Below are 14505 nucleotides of genomic sequence, written 5' to 3'. Positions count from 1 at the left end.
AACTTTAAAGTATTTCTCGTGGGATGATCATGTATGAGAGAGGTGTTAGGCATTCGGGCGGTGGAGATGGAATCAAATATGGTGATTCGCATGTTCTATGGATTTGGAGATTGGGAGTTCTCAGAAACAGATTGTTTCACGATTGTGGACTGTGAAGTTGTGGCCGAAGCTATCCAGATGATAGAATGTGTTGTGATTCAGTCATTATGGATTTTCGGAGGGAATTTTATCTATTTGTGGGTAACCGAGTTGATTTGGGGGTCCATTGGTCCCAATTAAGATGTGTATTCTACATTGAGCCGGAATGGTTGGCTTCATACTGCTATTGTTGAGAGATGTGTCATTCGTTTGATGTTAAACTTATTCGTGTTCTGACATGATCTATGAGTTACTCTGTTATGTTACGAGGAGTTGTGATTCATTGATTATGTGCACAAATGGTGCGGTTCTATTTGAGCTTTATAGTGGAATTTGAGCGTGATGAGTATTTGGGTGTTGTATGATCGATTGCGTAAGGGTTATGTTCTTTCAGGATTTGTGTGGCATTTTTGTCATTTGCCTCTCTGTGGTTATTGATTTTGAGCGGGATGGCTCGAGGTATATATTATGGGCCAGCGTTTGGATGGGGTCACGCATTGCATCAGAGTTATGTCAAGGTATGAACCTTGTGTTAGAATCGATTGATGGTTCTACTGTGTATGATGAATTTTCAGCATTTTGTTGTGGCGGTACTTGTTAATCTGGCGGGGCAGTTCTCTCATTTGAGTCATTTTCCATGACTGGGTACATTTGAATTTTTGCGTATTGGTGTACGGATGGCACGGGTTGTGGCTTTGAGTTATATTGGTGTGGCATGTCTATGGAACAGTTGTGTTTAGTAATATAAGGTCATTGGACCTAGAATGGGTACTACCAGATTTGATTTCGGTATATTTGGGAGTATAATTTTAGAAAGTGATTATGGTACTAGTTGGGGCGAGAGAGCTCCGTGACTTGTTGATATGGTAAGTGGTCATGAAATTTTGCGTGTTTCTTTTATTATCATTAGTGTACGAAGTGTTTGGGATGAGGTTTGGTTCGATATGGGTTTAATACTAGTGTTTGGTTGGTTTTGGAGTAGTCACTGTGGTCAGGAATGGTGTTATGAGCATGCGAGTGGTGTACTATGTTAGGTGATTATGTCCGTGGTTATGGTTATGGTTATGGCTTGACACAACTTGTTCAAACTCATATAGTGTGTAAATGTAAGATTCGTGTCTTGAAAGAAATTCTAAAGGTTGGAAATTCAATTTCAAGGTTTATGGGCTAAAGTTAAATCAATGATTTCAGTTGTATTGCATTGTCAAGCTCATATGGAATAGGGTGACGTGGGTTCACCCCCGGGTACGTGTGTGGTAAGATAGAACAATGATTTGATGGCTTGGAAACAACTCTTGGCACGTTCGAGGACGAACATATGTTTAAGTTGGGGAGAATGTAACGACCAGGCCATTCGTTTTGAGTATTACAACTCTGTTTCCCCATTTACTGCTCAAATTGTACTTTACAGTTGTTGTGTGAATTGACGAGGGTAATTGGTTTGGGTCCAGTGAGGTTTTGGAATGAATTGGAACACATAGTTCTAAGGTTTAAAGCTTAAGTTAAAATAATGACCGGATATTGACTTATTTGAAAAATTTGACCGGGGGATTGACTTTTTGATATCGAGGTCGGAATTCGATTCTGGAAATTGGAATAGCTTCGTTATGTCATTTATGACTTGTGTGCAAAATTTGAAGTCATTCCGGATTGATTTGATGTATTTTGGCACAAGATATAGAATTTGAAAGTTCAAAGTTCATTAGGCTTGAATTGAGGCGCGATTCGTGGTTTTAGCGTTGTTTGATGTGATTGGAGGCTTCGACTAAGTTCGTATGATATTTTAGGACTTGTTGATATATTTTGTTGAGGTCCGGAGGGGCTCGGGTGAGTTTCGGGATGGTTTCGGACCATTTCTACACCATTCTTAGTTGCTGGTTTTTTGCCACAGAGGTATGCATCGCGATCGCGGACAAATGGTCGCGATCGCGAAGAGAAATTTTGTTGTTTGGGCACTGTTAATCGCGATCGCATAAGCCTTTTTGCGATCGCGTAGAGGAAAATCCTACTGCATTGACCCGACTTTGGAAGCTTATATCTCACAATCTATAAGGAATTTGGGGATGATCAAAAAATAAAAGTTGTAGCCCTTGATGTCTAGTTTTCAGAAAGGTAAACCATTTGTCATTTGGATTTGTGTACCAAAGGTTATGTTGGATACACTATAGGCTGTCCGGAAAGAGTTTGGAAATCTCTGTTGCACAGGGCTAACTTTGGAAGCTTATATCTCAAAATATATAAGGAATTGGAAGATGAGAAACAAATGAAAGTTGTAGTCCTTGGTGTCTAGATTTCCGAAAGTTAAACCATTTGCCATTTGGAGTTTTGTACAAAAAGGGATGACCAATATACTAGAGGTTGTCTGGAAAAGTTGGGGGAGTTTGTTCTTCGCAATCACGATTGGTTTTCCGCGATCGCGAAGAGCAATTTTGTGTGATTACCTAAAAGGTCATCTTATAATTTAGAACTCGAATCCGTGCTCTTAAGCCTTAAAAATCTCATTTTTACCCTCCTCGATTTGCATGCGCAGTCCCGGTAGGTTACCGAAAAGCTTTTATGTTGAAAACTAATGAAAATAAGATTTTTTGCCTTAAAAGTTGATTTTAGTTGACTTCGGTAAACATTTTTTGTAAACGGACCCGGATCTATGTTTTGACGGTCCCGGTGGGTCCGTATCGAATTATGGGACCTGGGCGTATGCTCCGAATCGAATTCGGAGGTCCCTAGGTCAAGTCATGAATTTTTGATGAAAATTAAAATTTTGATAATTAATTATTTTTAAGAAGTGATTGATGTTTGGCATTGTTAGTACAGGGTCTGTATTTCGGTTCTGGATCTCGGTACAGGTCGATTATGATATTTAAGACATGTTTGAGAAATTTGGTGAGAAACAGAGTTGATTTGACGTGATTCGGACCTTCGGTTGAGAAAATAGTAATTTTAAAGTGTTCTTGAGAATTTCATTCGATTTGGTGCTAAAATCGGAGTTCTAGGTGTTATTTTAGCGATTTCATCGCGCGAGCAGATCCATATGATGTTTTTAGACTTGTGTGCATGTTTGGTTTTGCGCCCCGAGGGCTCGGGTGAGTTACGGATAGGCCATAGGATGTTTTGGACTTTGGAAATCTGGTATTTTGCTGCAGTAGGTATCCTGGCATGTCCTTCTTCGCGTTCGCGAAGGTACTCTCACGAACACGAAGAGTAAACTGGGTAGCTGAGGATTTTTTCTTCGCGAACACGAAGGCTTGGTCACAAACGCGAAGCGATGGGGGCGTTACCCTTCGCGAATGCGACAAGCCCATCGTGAACGCGTAGTGTTAAGCACTGGGGAGGGGCAGACAACTTTTCTTCATCGCGAACGCGAACAATGGCTCGGAACGCGAAGACCAGGGAAGGGTAGCCTACGCGAACGCGAGCACTGTCTCGCGAACGTGAAGGCTTGGCTGCCCATACACTTCGCGAATGCGATGAACACTGTTGCCGAACACTTAACAGAACCCAAAAAGGGGATTTTAGCCAAAAACTCATTTTTCTCAAAACCCAAACGATGAGAGGCGATTTTTCTAGAGTCATTTCTTCCCCAAATTGTTGGTAAGTAATTCTAAACCATTTTCTTTCAACTACCCATTACATTTCTCGAATTTTCAGCCTAAAATCTAGAGTTTTCATGGTAGGATTAGGGGTTAGGATAGAAACTAGGGATTTCAGGAATTTGGGGATTTAGACCTCAATTTGAGGTCGGATTCCAAAACTAATTACATATTCGGGCTCGGGGGTGAACGGGTAAACTTTATTTACTGTTGTTGCCACTAGCATGATTATACTGTTTAGGTTATATGTGGGTGTCTTGTCCTAACTTCGTCACTACTTCACCGAGGTTAGGCTCGACATTTACCAGTATATGGGGTCGGTTGTACTGATGCTGTACTCTGCACTTTCTGTGCAAATTTTGATACCGGCTCAGGTTGATCGAGATTTACTACTGGTCCGCTGTTCGAAAACTCAAGGTAGATCTGTTGGCGTACACAGACCTTAAAGTCCCAGTATATCCTTTATGTCCTACTGTTTTCATTCATTCAGACAGTTGTATTTCTTTCAGACTATTACTTGTCGTAAATTCTAAAATGTTCGTGAATGGTGACTCCAGATCCTGGTGGTAGTAGTTAATACAGTTTTATGATATTCCGCCCTTATTACATTTCATCTTAGTTAATTATTTTTATTACTGAATGGAAATTAAGAATTGGTTAATGATTCTCTAACATTGGCTTGCCTAGCAAGTGAAATGTTAGGCGCCATCACGGTCCCGTCGGTGGGAAATTTCGGGTGGTGACAGTTGGTATCAGAGCACTAGGTTGCTTAGGTCTCACGATTCACGAGCAAGCTTAGTAGAGTCTGGAGGATCGGCACAGAGACGTATGCGCTTATCTTCCAGAGGCTTTGATGTTTAGGAACAAGTTTCACTTCTTTTCTTCTCTGTCGTACGATTTTGCATTCTCTATACTGATTGAACTCTTCTAATCTTATTCTCTCGCAGATGGCGAGAACACGTACCGCTTCCTCCGCTGAGCAGCAGCCAGAGCCTGCAGTAACAGCTCCTACGCGGGGCAGAGGTCGAGGTCGAGGCCATGCCAGAGGCCGAGGCAGGGGCACGGCTCAGCCTAGAGCCAGAGCAGCAGCCCCAGCAGTGGAGCCTTAGATAGAGCTTGAGATGGAGGTTCCAGTCCAGACTGTTCCTGTCGGACCAGCTCAGGTTCCGGAGGGATTCATTGCTACCCCAGTACTTCAGGATGCTTTGGTCCGTTTGGTGGGCCTTATGGAGAGTGTGGCCCAAACTGGCGCATTTCCCATTGCACCAGCAGTCTCTCAGGCTGGAGGAGGATCCCAGACTCCCAACACTCCCGCTCCGGAGCAGATAGCTCCCGAGTATTAGGCTCTAATAGCTCAGCCAGTCAGATTAGTTTAGCCAGTTATTGCGGCACAGGTCGAAGATGGGCCAGCTATGTCTTCTGAGGCCTTATGGAGATTAGACAGGTTTATCAAACATTTTCATGTTCACTTCAGTGGTGCTCCTTCAGAGGATCCCCAGGAGTATCTTGACAGCTGTCACGAGGTTTTACCGAACATGGGTATAGTGGAGACCAATGCAGTCGATTTTGCTGCATTTCAAATGACTGGTTCCACCAAGAAATGGAGGAGAGATTACTTGTTGACCAGACCAGCTGGGTCGCCTGCTCTTACTTGGGACCAGTTCTCTCAGCTCTTCATAGAGAAGTTTTTGCCTATCACATTGAGAGAGGAGCGTCGTCGTCAGTTTGAGCGTCTCCAGCAGGGCAGTATGATCGTTACTCAGTGTGAGACCCATTTTGTGGACTTGCCCCGTCATGCTATTCTTTTGCTTCCCACCGAGAGAGAGAGGGTAAAGAGGTTTATTGATGGATTTGCTCAGCTTATCATATTGCAGATGGCTAAGGATACTGGGAGTGAGATTTCTTTTCAGGTGGCTGCTAATGTCGCCAGACGAGTCGAACTAGTTCTTACTCAGGGAGGTCAGGGGTCTTACAAGAGACCTCGTCATTCTTGTGAGTTTAGCGGTGCCTCACCTAAAGGCAGGAGTACTTTTGGTAGAGGCCATCCTCCCGGGCCGTTTCATTCAGAGCTCCAGGCATCCCTTGGTGCCTCAGGTGTTCGTGGCCCTCAGATGCATTATTCCGACCAGCTAGCTTACAGTGCTCCACCAGCTCCTATTAGTGCATCTCCACTCCAGAGTCATTAGGGTGGTTATTCAGGTCGACATGGTCGGTTTCAGGGTTAGCAGTCACAACAGTCGATTTGTCCCTCGGGCAACGGGCAGCTCACAGCATCAGAGTTCTCGTGCCATGGTTCCATCACCAGTTGCTGTACCACCTTCTCAGCCAGCCAAATGCAGGGGTCAGGAAGCTAGAGGTAGAGGCCAGACTGTTAGAGGTGGAGGTCAGGCCGTTAGAGGTGGAGACCAGCCAGCTAGAGGTCATCCCAGGGACGTAGTTCAGGGTGGTGGGGCCCAGCCCCGGTGTTATGCTTTACCAGCCAGTACTGAAGCTGAGTCATCTGACGCTGTTATCATAGGTACTGTTTCAATTTGCAGTAGAGATGCGTTAGTTCTATTTGATCCGGGATCTACTTACTCCTATGTGTCATACTATTTTGCTTCCTATTTGGTTGGGCCCCGTGATTCTTTAAGTGTTCCTGTGTATGTGTCCAGACCAGTGGGAGATGCTATTGTTGTAGATCATGTTTATCGTTCATGTGTGGTCACCATTGGGAATCTTGAGACTCGTGTAGATCTTCTACTTCTTGACATAGTTGATTTTGATGTCATACTAGGTATGGATTGGCTGTCACCTTATCATGCTATATTAGATTGTCACGCCAAGACAGTGACCTTAGCCTTGCAGGGGTTGCCTCGATTAGAGTGGAGTGGGAATTTTGTCCATTCTTCCAACAAGGTTATCTCTTATGTAAAGGCCCGTCATATGGTCGAGATGGGGTGTCTAGCTTATTTGGCTTATGTCTATGATTCTAGTGCAGAGGTTCCTTCCATAGATTCAGTGCCGGTTGTTCGTGAGTTTCCAGAGGTGTTTAGTACAGACCTGCCGGGGATGTCACCCGATAGGGATATTGATTTCTGCATTGATTTGGCTCCGGGCACTCAGCCTATTTCCATTCCGCCATATCGCATAGCCCCGCGAGAGTTGAAAGAATTGAAGGAGCAATTGCAAGATTTGTTTGATAAGGGCTTCATTAGACCTAGTGTCTCGCCATGGGGTGCATCGGTGTTGTTTGTGAAGAAGAAAGATGGATCGATGAGGATGTGTATAGATTATCGGCATTTGAACAAAGTCACCGTCAAGAACAAGTATCCACTGCCGAGGATTGATGATTTATTTGATCAGCTTTAGGGTGCCAAGGTGTTTTCAAAGATTGATTTGAGATCTGGTTACCATCAATTGAGTATTAGGGCATCTGATGTTCCTAAGACAGCTTTTCGGACATGGTATGGGATTTATGAGTTTCTAGTGATGTCATTTGGGCTGACAAATGCCCCAGCAGCATTCATGGATTTGATGAACTGGGTGTTTGAACCCTACTTTGATTTCTTTGTGGTTGTGTTTATTGATGATATCTTGATCTACTCCCACAGTCGAGAGGAGCACCTTCAGATCATTCTTCAAACTCTGAAAGATAGCCAGTTATATGCTAAGTTCTCAAAATGCGACTTTTGGTTGAGTTCAGTTGCATTCTTGGGTCACGTTGTATCAGCAGAGGGTATTCAGGTGGATCCTAAGAAGATTGAGGCAGTCCATAATTGGCCTAGACCCACAGCAGCTATAGAGATCCATAGTTTCCTGGGTTTGGCGGGTTATTACCGTCGATTTGTGGAGGGGTTTTCATCCATAGCAGCCCCGTAGACCAGATTGACCAAGAAGGGTGCCCCGTTCAGGTGGTGAGACGAGTGTGAAGCGAGCTTTCAGAAGCTCAAGACTGCTTTGACCACGACCCCGGTATTGGTGTTACCCACAGGTTCAGGATCTTATACAGTATATTGTGACTCATCTCGTATTGGTCTGGGTACGGTATTGATGCAGGGTGGCAAGGCTATTGCATATGCTTCACGGCAGCTGAAGGTTCATGAGAAGAATTACCCTGTTCATGATCTAGAGCTGGAAGCCATTGTTCACGCACTGAAGATTTGGAGGCACTATCTTTACGGCGTGCCATGTTAGGTATTCACGGATCATTGTAGCTTGCAGTATTTGTTCAAGCAGAAGGAACTAAATTTGAGGCAGAGAACGTGGCTGGAGCTGTTGAAAGACTATGATATCACCATATTATATTATCCCAGGAAGGCCAATGTGGTGGCCAATGCATTGAGTAGAAAGTCAATCAGTATGGGTAGCCTTGCATATATTCCAGTTGGTGAGAGACAGCTTGCATTGGATTTTCAGGCCTTGGCCAACCAGTTCGTGAGGTTGGATGTTTTTGAGCCCAGCCGTGTTCTAGCTTGTACAGTTGCTCGGTCTTCTTTGTTTGAGCGCATCAGAGATCGGCAGGATGACGATCCTCATTTACTTGTCCTTAGAGACACAGTGCGGCATAGTGGTGCCAAGCAGGTTACTATTGGAGATGATAGAGTTTTGAGGATGCAGGGTTGTATTTGTGTGCCTAATATGGATAGGCTTCGTGAGTTGATCCTTGAGGAGGCTCATAGCTCTCAGTATTTTATTCACCCAGGCGCTGCCAAGATGTACCACGACCTGCGGCAGCATTATTGGTGGAGGAGGATGAAGAAAGATATAGTTGCTTACGTAGCTCAGTGCCTAAATTGCCAGCAGGTAAAGTGTGAGCATCAGAGACCTGGTGGTTTACTTTAGAGGTTAGATATTCCTGAGTGGAAGTTGGAGCGTATCACTATGGATTTTGTTATTAGACTCCCAAGGACTGAGAGGAAGTTCGATACAGTTTGGGTTATTATGGACAGGCTGACTAAGTCAGCGCATTTCATTCCTGTGGCAGTTACCTATTCCTCGGAGCGGTTAGTAGAGATTTACATTCGTGAGATCGTTCGTCTTCACGGTGTGCCCGTGTCTATCATTTCTGATCGAGGTACGCAGTTTACCTTGCACTTTTGGAGGGCAGTACAGCGTGAGTTGGGTACGCGGATTGATTTGAGTACAAAATTCCATCCTCAGACGGACGGGCAGTTCGAGCATACTATTCAGATCTTCCAGGATATGCTCCACATTTGTGTTATAGATTTTGGAGGATCGTCGGATTAGTTCTTGCCCATTGTAGAGTTCGCCTACAATAACAGCTACCAGTCCAGCATTCAGATGGCTCCCTATGAGGCATTGTATGGCAGGCGGTGTCGGTCTCCAGTTGGGTGGTTTGAGCCGGGAGAGGTTCGGTTGTTGGGCACAGATTTAGTGCAGGATGACTTGGATAAGGTCAAGATTAATGAGGATCGACTTCGCACAGCTCAGTCTAGCCAGAAGAGTTACGCCGACTGTAGAGACGTTACATTCATGGTCGGAGAGAGAGTGTTACATAGGGTATCACTAATGAAGGGTGTAATGAGGTTCGGAAAGAAGGGCAAGGCGCCCTAGGTATACCTTTTGGGATTATGGAGAGAGTGGGAAAGGTGGCTTATAGGCTTGCGTTGCCACCTAGTTTAGCTGTTGTTCATCCGGTATTCCATGTGTCCATGCTTCAAAAGTATCACGGTGATCCGTCCCATGTGTTAGATATCAGCTCTGTCCAGTTGGACAAGGATTTGACTTGCGAGGAGAAGCCGGTGGCAATTCTAGCCCGGCAAGTTCGCCAGTTGAGATCAAAGAGTTACCCTTCAGTTCGAGTGCAGTAGAGGGGTCAGCCTATTGAGGCAGCTACTTGGGAGTCCGAGTCCAATATGCAGAGTAGATATCCCCACCTTTTCACCAGCCCAGGTACTTTTCTATATCTGTTCGAGGACGAACGGTTGTTTTAGAGGTGGAGATTGTGATGACCCAAAAGGTCATCTTATGTTTTAGAACTCGAATCCATGCTCTTAAGCCTTAAAAATCTAATTTTTATCCTCTTCGGTTTGCGTGCACAGTCCGGGCAGGTTTCCGAAAAGCTTTTATGTTGAAAACTAATGAAAATAAGAATTTTTACCTTAAAAGTTGATTTTAGTTGACTTCGACCAATATTTTTGGTAAATTGGCCCAGATCTGTGTTTTGACGGTCCCGGTGGGTCCGTATCGAATTATGGGACCTGGGCGTATGCCCGGAATCAAATCCGGAGGTCCCTACCTCAAGTTATGAATTTTTGATGAAAATTAAAAGTTTAAAAATTAATTGTTTTTAAGAATTGATTGATGTTTGGCATTGTTAGTACCGGGTCCGTATTTTTTTTCCGGAGCCCGGTACAAGTCCATTATGATATTTAAGACCTGTCTGAGAAATTTGGTGAGAAACGGAGTTGATTTGACGTGATTTGGACTTTCGGTTGAGAAAATAGTAATTTTAAAGTGTTCTTGAGAATTTCATTCGATTTGGTGCTAAATTCGGAGTTCTAGGCGTTATTTTGGCAATTTGATCATGCGAGAAGGTCTGCATGATGTTTTTAGACTTGTGTGCATGTTTGGTTTGGAGCTCCGAGGGCTCGGGTGAGTTTTGGATAGGCCACGGGATGTTTTGGACTTTGGAAATCCGGTATTTTGCCGCAGCAGGTGTTATGGCATGTCCTTCTTCACGTTCGCGAAGGTACTCTCGCGAATGCGAAGAGTAAACTGGGTAGCTGAGGATTTCGTCTTCGCGAACGCGAAGGCTTGGTCGCGAACGCGAAGCGATGGGGGCGTTACCCTTCGCGAATGCGACAAGTCCATCACGAATGCGCAGTGTTATGCAATGGGGAGGGGCAGACAAATTTTTCTTCATCGCGAACGCGAACAATGGCTCACGAATGCAAAGACCAGGAAAGGGTAGCCTACGCGAATACGAGCACTGTCTCGCGAACGTGAAGACTTGGCAGCCCATACACTTCGCGAATGCAACAGTGCTTTCGCGAACGCGATGAACACTGTCGCACAGCACTTAACAGAACCCAAAAAACGGGATTTTATCCAAAAACTCATTTTTCTCAAAAACCAAATGGTGAGAGGCGATTTTTCAAGAGTCATTTCTTCCCCAAATTGTTGGTAAGTGATTCTAAACCATTTTCTTCCAACTACCCATTACATTTCTTGAATTTTCAGGCTAAAATCTAGAGTTTTGATGGTAGGATTAGGGGTTAGGGTAGAAACTAGGGATTTCGGGAATTTGGGTATTTAGACCTCAATTTGAGGTCGGATTCCAAAACTAATTACATATTCGGGCTCGGGGGTGAATGGGTAAAAGGATTTTGGTCCGAACCTCGGGTTTTGACCAAGCGGACCCGGGGTCGATTTTTCGATTTTTTGGAGGAAAATTTGGGAAATTTAACTTATGCAATATAATTGATTCCTTTAGCAATATTTGATATTATTGAGTCATTTTTGAATAGATACGAGTGGTTTGGAGGTGAATTCCAAAGGAAAAGCTGTGATTGAGAATTAAGTGGCCTTTAGAACGAGGTAAATGTTATGTCTAACTTTGGCTTGAGGGAATAGGTATTGTGTGAGTATTTGCTACGTGTTTTGTTGTTGAATACGACGTTTAGTTGAGGTGACGAGCATCTATACGTTATGGTCGAGTCATAGCATGCGAGTGAAATTCCATTTCTTGCAAATTTGTAGTCTTAAATCTGGTTATCCATGCTTATTGTTGTTGTTGAAATATTGGGAGGCTTGTATCCGGTTCCACCAGGGTCGATAAAATTGTGAATATTGATTCGAGGTTGATATATTAAATTGTGAAAGTAATCATTGATGAAATATTGATTTCTTGTGAAATTTCTCTCTATCCGTTGTTATTGATTCTGTGAATTGTAAGGAAGAGTGTAAAGCACGAAGGGTGATGCCATGCATAATTTATTTATATTGTGAGGAAGAGTGTAAAAGCACGAAGGGTGATGCCGTGCATGAATTATTTATATTGTTAGGAAGAGAGTAAAAGCACGAAGGGTGATGACATGCAGTCTTATTTGTTATTTGGTGAGGTTGAGAGTAAAAGCACAAAGGGTGATGTCGTGCAGTTTTTCTTTGCTGTTTTAATTGCTCGATTCGTTTAAGGATTTTCTGTTTAATTCTATCTTTTCATTATTCTCACTCTTTATGTTGTATTCCCCTACTGTATGTTCCCTTCCCATTATTTCTGCGTTATTGCTTTATTTACTATTGTTGCCACTAGCATGATTATACTGTTTAGGTTTTATGTAAGTGTCTTGTCCTAGCTTCGTCACTACTTCGCCGAGGTTAGGCTCGACACTTACCAGTACATGGGGTCGGTTGTACTGATGTTGCACTCTGCACTTTCTGTGTAGATTTTGATACCGGCTCAGGTTGATCGAGATTTGCTACTGGTCCGCTGTCCGGAGACTCAAGGTAGATCTGTCGGCGTTCACAGACCTTGAAGTCCCCGTCTATCCTCTGTGTCCAACTATTTTCTTTCATTCAGACAGTTGTATTTCTTTCAGACTATTACTTATCGTAAATTCTAGAATACTCGTGAATGGTGACTCCAGATCCGGGTGGTAGTAGTTAATACAGTTTTATGATATTCCGCACTTATTACATTTCATCTTAGTTAATTATTTTAATTACCGAATGGAAATAAGGAATTGGTCAATGATTCTCTAACGTTGGCTTGACTATCAAGTGAAATGTTAGGCGCCATCATGGTCCCATCGGTGGGAAATTTCGGGTCGTGACATTTTGGGGCTGAAACATTTTGTGCTTCGCGATCGCGAAGAGTAAATGCCTGGACAGAAGATATATTTTGAGGTTTCGGCCATTTTAACACATTTGGAGCTATGGATCTCAGATTGAAGCGATTTTTGAGGCAATTTTCACCATACGGATTGGGGTAAGCGATTATAACTCAGTTTTGGTTAAATTACCCGAATCTATTATTGTTTTTATCAACAAATTAGTGTTTTGTGTTGAAAATACTAGAACAATTCATATACTTTAATTGAGGATTTGAAGGCCGAGTTGTCGTCGGATTTGAGTAATTTTGGTATGGTAGGACTCGTGGTTGAATGGGGGTTCGGATTTAGCAAGTTTTATCGGATTCCGAGATGTGGGCCCCACGGGTGATTTTTGGGCCATAATTTCGGATTTTTGGAAAATATTAGTATTTTGATATGTAATTTATTCCTATCATTTTTGTGAGCTGAATCAAATTAATTGTGACTAGATTCGAGCCGTTTGGAAGTTGATATGCGTAAAATGGAATTTCTGGATCATTGCTTAGCTTGCTCGACATTGGATTTGGCTTGTTCGAGGTAAGTAACTCTTCTAATTTTGGAGCTGAGGGTATGAACCTTGAATATATGTATTATGTGAATTTTTAGGAGGTGACGCACATACTAGGTGACAGGCGTGTGGGCGTGCACTATAGAAATTGTGACATAATTGTGTATGTGGAATTTTGTAGTTAAATAATCTTGGCATTTTCCATGCGGTTTTTACGTGTTAAAGAAATTGAGCTGAAAAAGTATATTAAAAAATTATGTTGAGGCTATGAGCCAGTATTTTGGGACCCACCGAGGTCATATTGCTGTGAATTGTTTGTTTTAAATTGAAAATTCATACTTAGTCATATTCATTTCATTGCATATCATATCCCAGTCTCTGTTGTTATTTATTGATACATCTTATCATCATTTTTGGGCTATTTTCATGACATTGTGAGCCCGAGAGACTGGAGAGATTGATGACTGAGTGAAGCTGAGGGCCTGATTGTAAGGATAATTATGGGATCGGGTCATTTTTGGGCTATTTTCATGACATTGTGAGCCCGAGAGACTGGAGAGATTGATGACTGAGTGAGGACGAGGGCCTGGTTGTAAGGATAATTATGGGATCGGGCTGCACGCCGCAGCAGGCCATATTGGCTTTATATACTTTATTATTTATGGATCGGGCTGCACGCCACAACATGTTTGTTATAGGCCGAGGGCCTGATTGATTTATGCCATAATTTGGATTGATATAGCGCTTGGGCTAAAAGAGCCCCTCCGGAGTCTGTACACACCCCCAGTAAGCGTAGGTACCTACTAAGTACGAGTATTGAGTGCCAAGTGTTGAGTGACTGGGAGGCATGAATGATTATGAGGTATAACCGAGGGGCTCCTTACGAGTGATTGTGAGGTATGCCCGAGGAGCTGTTTACGAGTGATTGTGAGGTAAGCCCGAGGGGCTGTTTATGATTTTATCACTGAGTTGCATCGCATTGGCATGCACACATGACATATAGGCATAGAGATGTATTTTTCTCATGTTGTACAATATCACATCATTCATGATTTCTCACATATTTTGACAGATAGGCATAGTGATACATTTGTTTTACACGGGTTATCTGATAAGAAAATGAAACATCTCATTTATTACTGAAAAGATTTTTGGAGAAAATTATTGCTTTCAAACTTAGTCATATTTTTAGAAATTTCGGTAAACGATTTGGGTTTTTCATTGGTGTACTTGAAAGGGAAGAACTATTTTTAGAAATCATGATTTAGCTGAGTATTTTATTTCTGAGTTACTTCTTATATTATTGGCTTTACGTTGTTATGGACTGTGGTGAACTATTGGTTTTGGACCCGACCTTGGTAAAAGCTCGTCACTGCTTTCAACCTAAGGTTAGTTTTATTACTTACTCAGTATATGGGGTCGGTTGTACTGATACTACACTTCTGCACATTTG

General features: G+C 42.9%; 1 protein-coding gene across 1 annotated transcript in view; it reads left to right on the top strand.

The window, feature by feature from the left end:
- LOC142180095 (uncharacterized) overlaps window positions 1-14505 on the top strand; it is a 58387-nt gene that overhangs the window by 12573 nt on the left and 31309 nt on the right. The window lies entirely within an intron of this gene.

This window comes from Nicotiana tabacum, chromosome 4, assembly GCF_000715075.1.
Source record: "Nicotiana tabacum cultivar K326 chromosome 4, ASM71507v2, whole genome shotgun sequence".
NCBI classification, from domain to species: domain Eukaryota; kingdom Viridiplantae; phylum Streptophyta; class Magnoliopsida; order Solanales; family Solanaceae; genus Nicotiana; species Nicotiana tabacum.
Note: the sequence above shows the minus strand (reverse complement) of the source record. Positions and strands in the feature narration are given on the sequence as shown.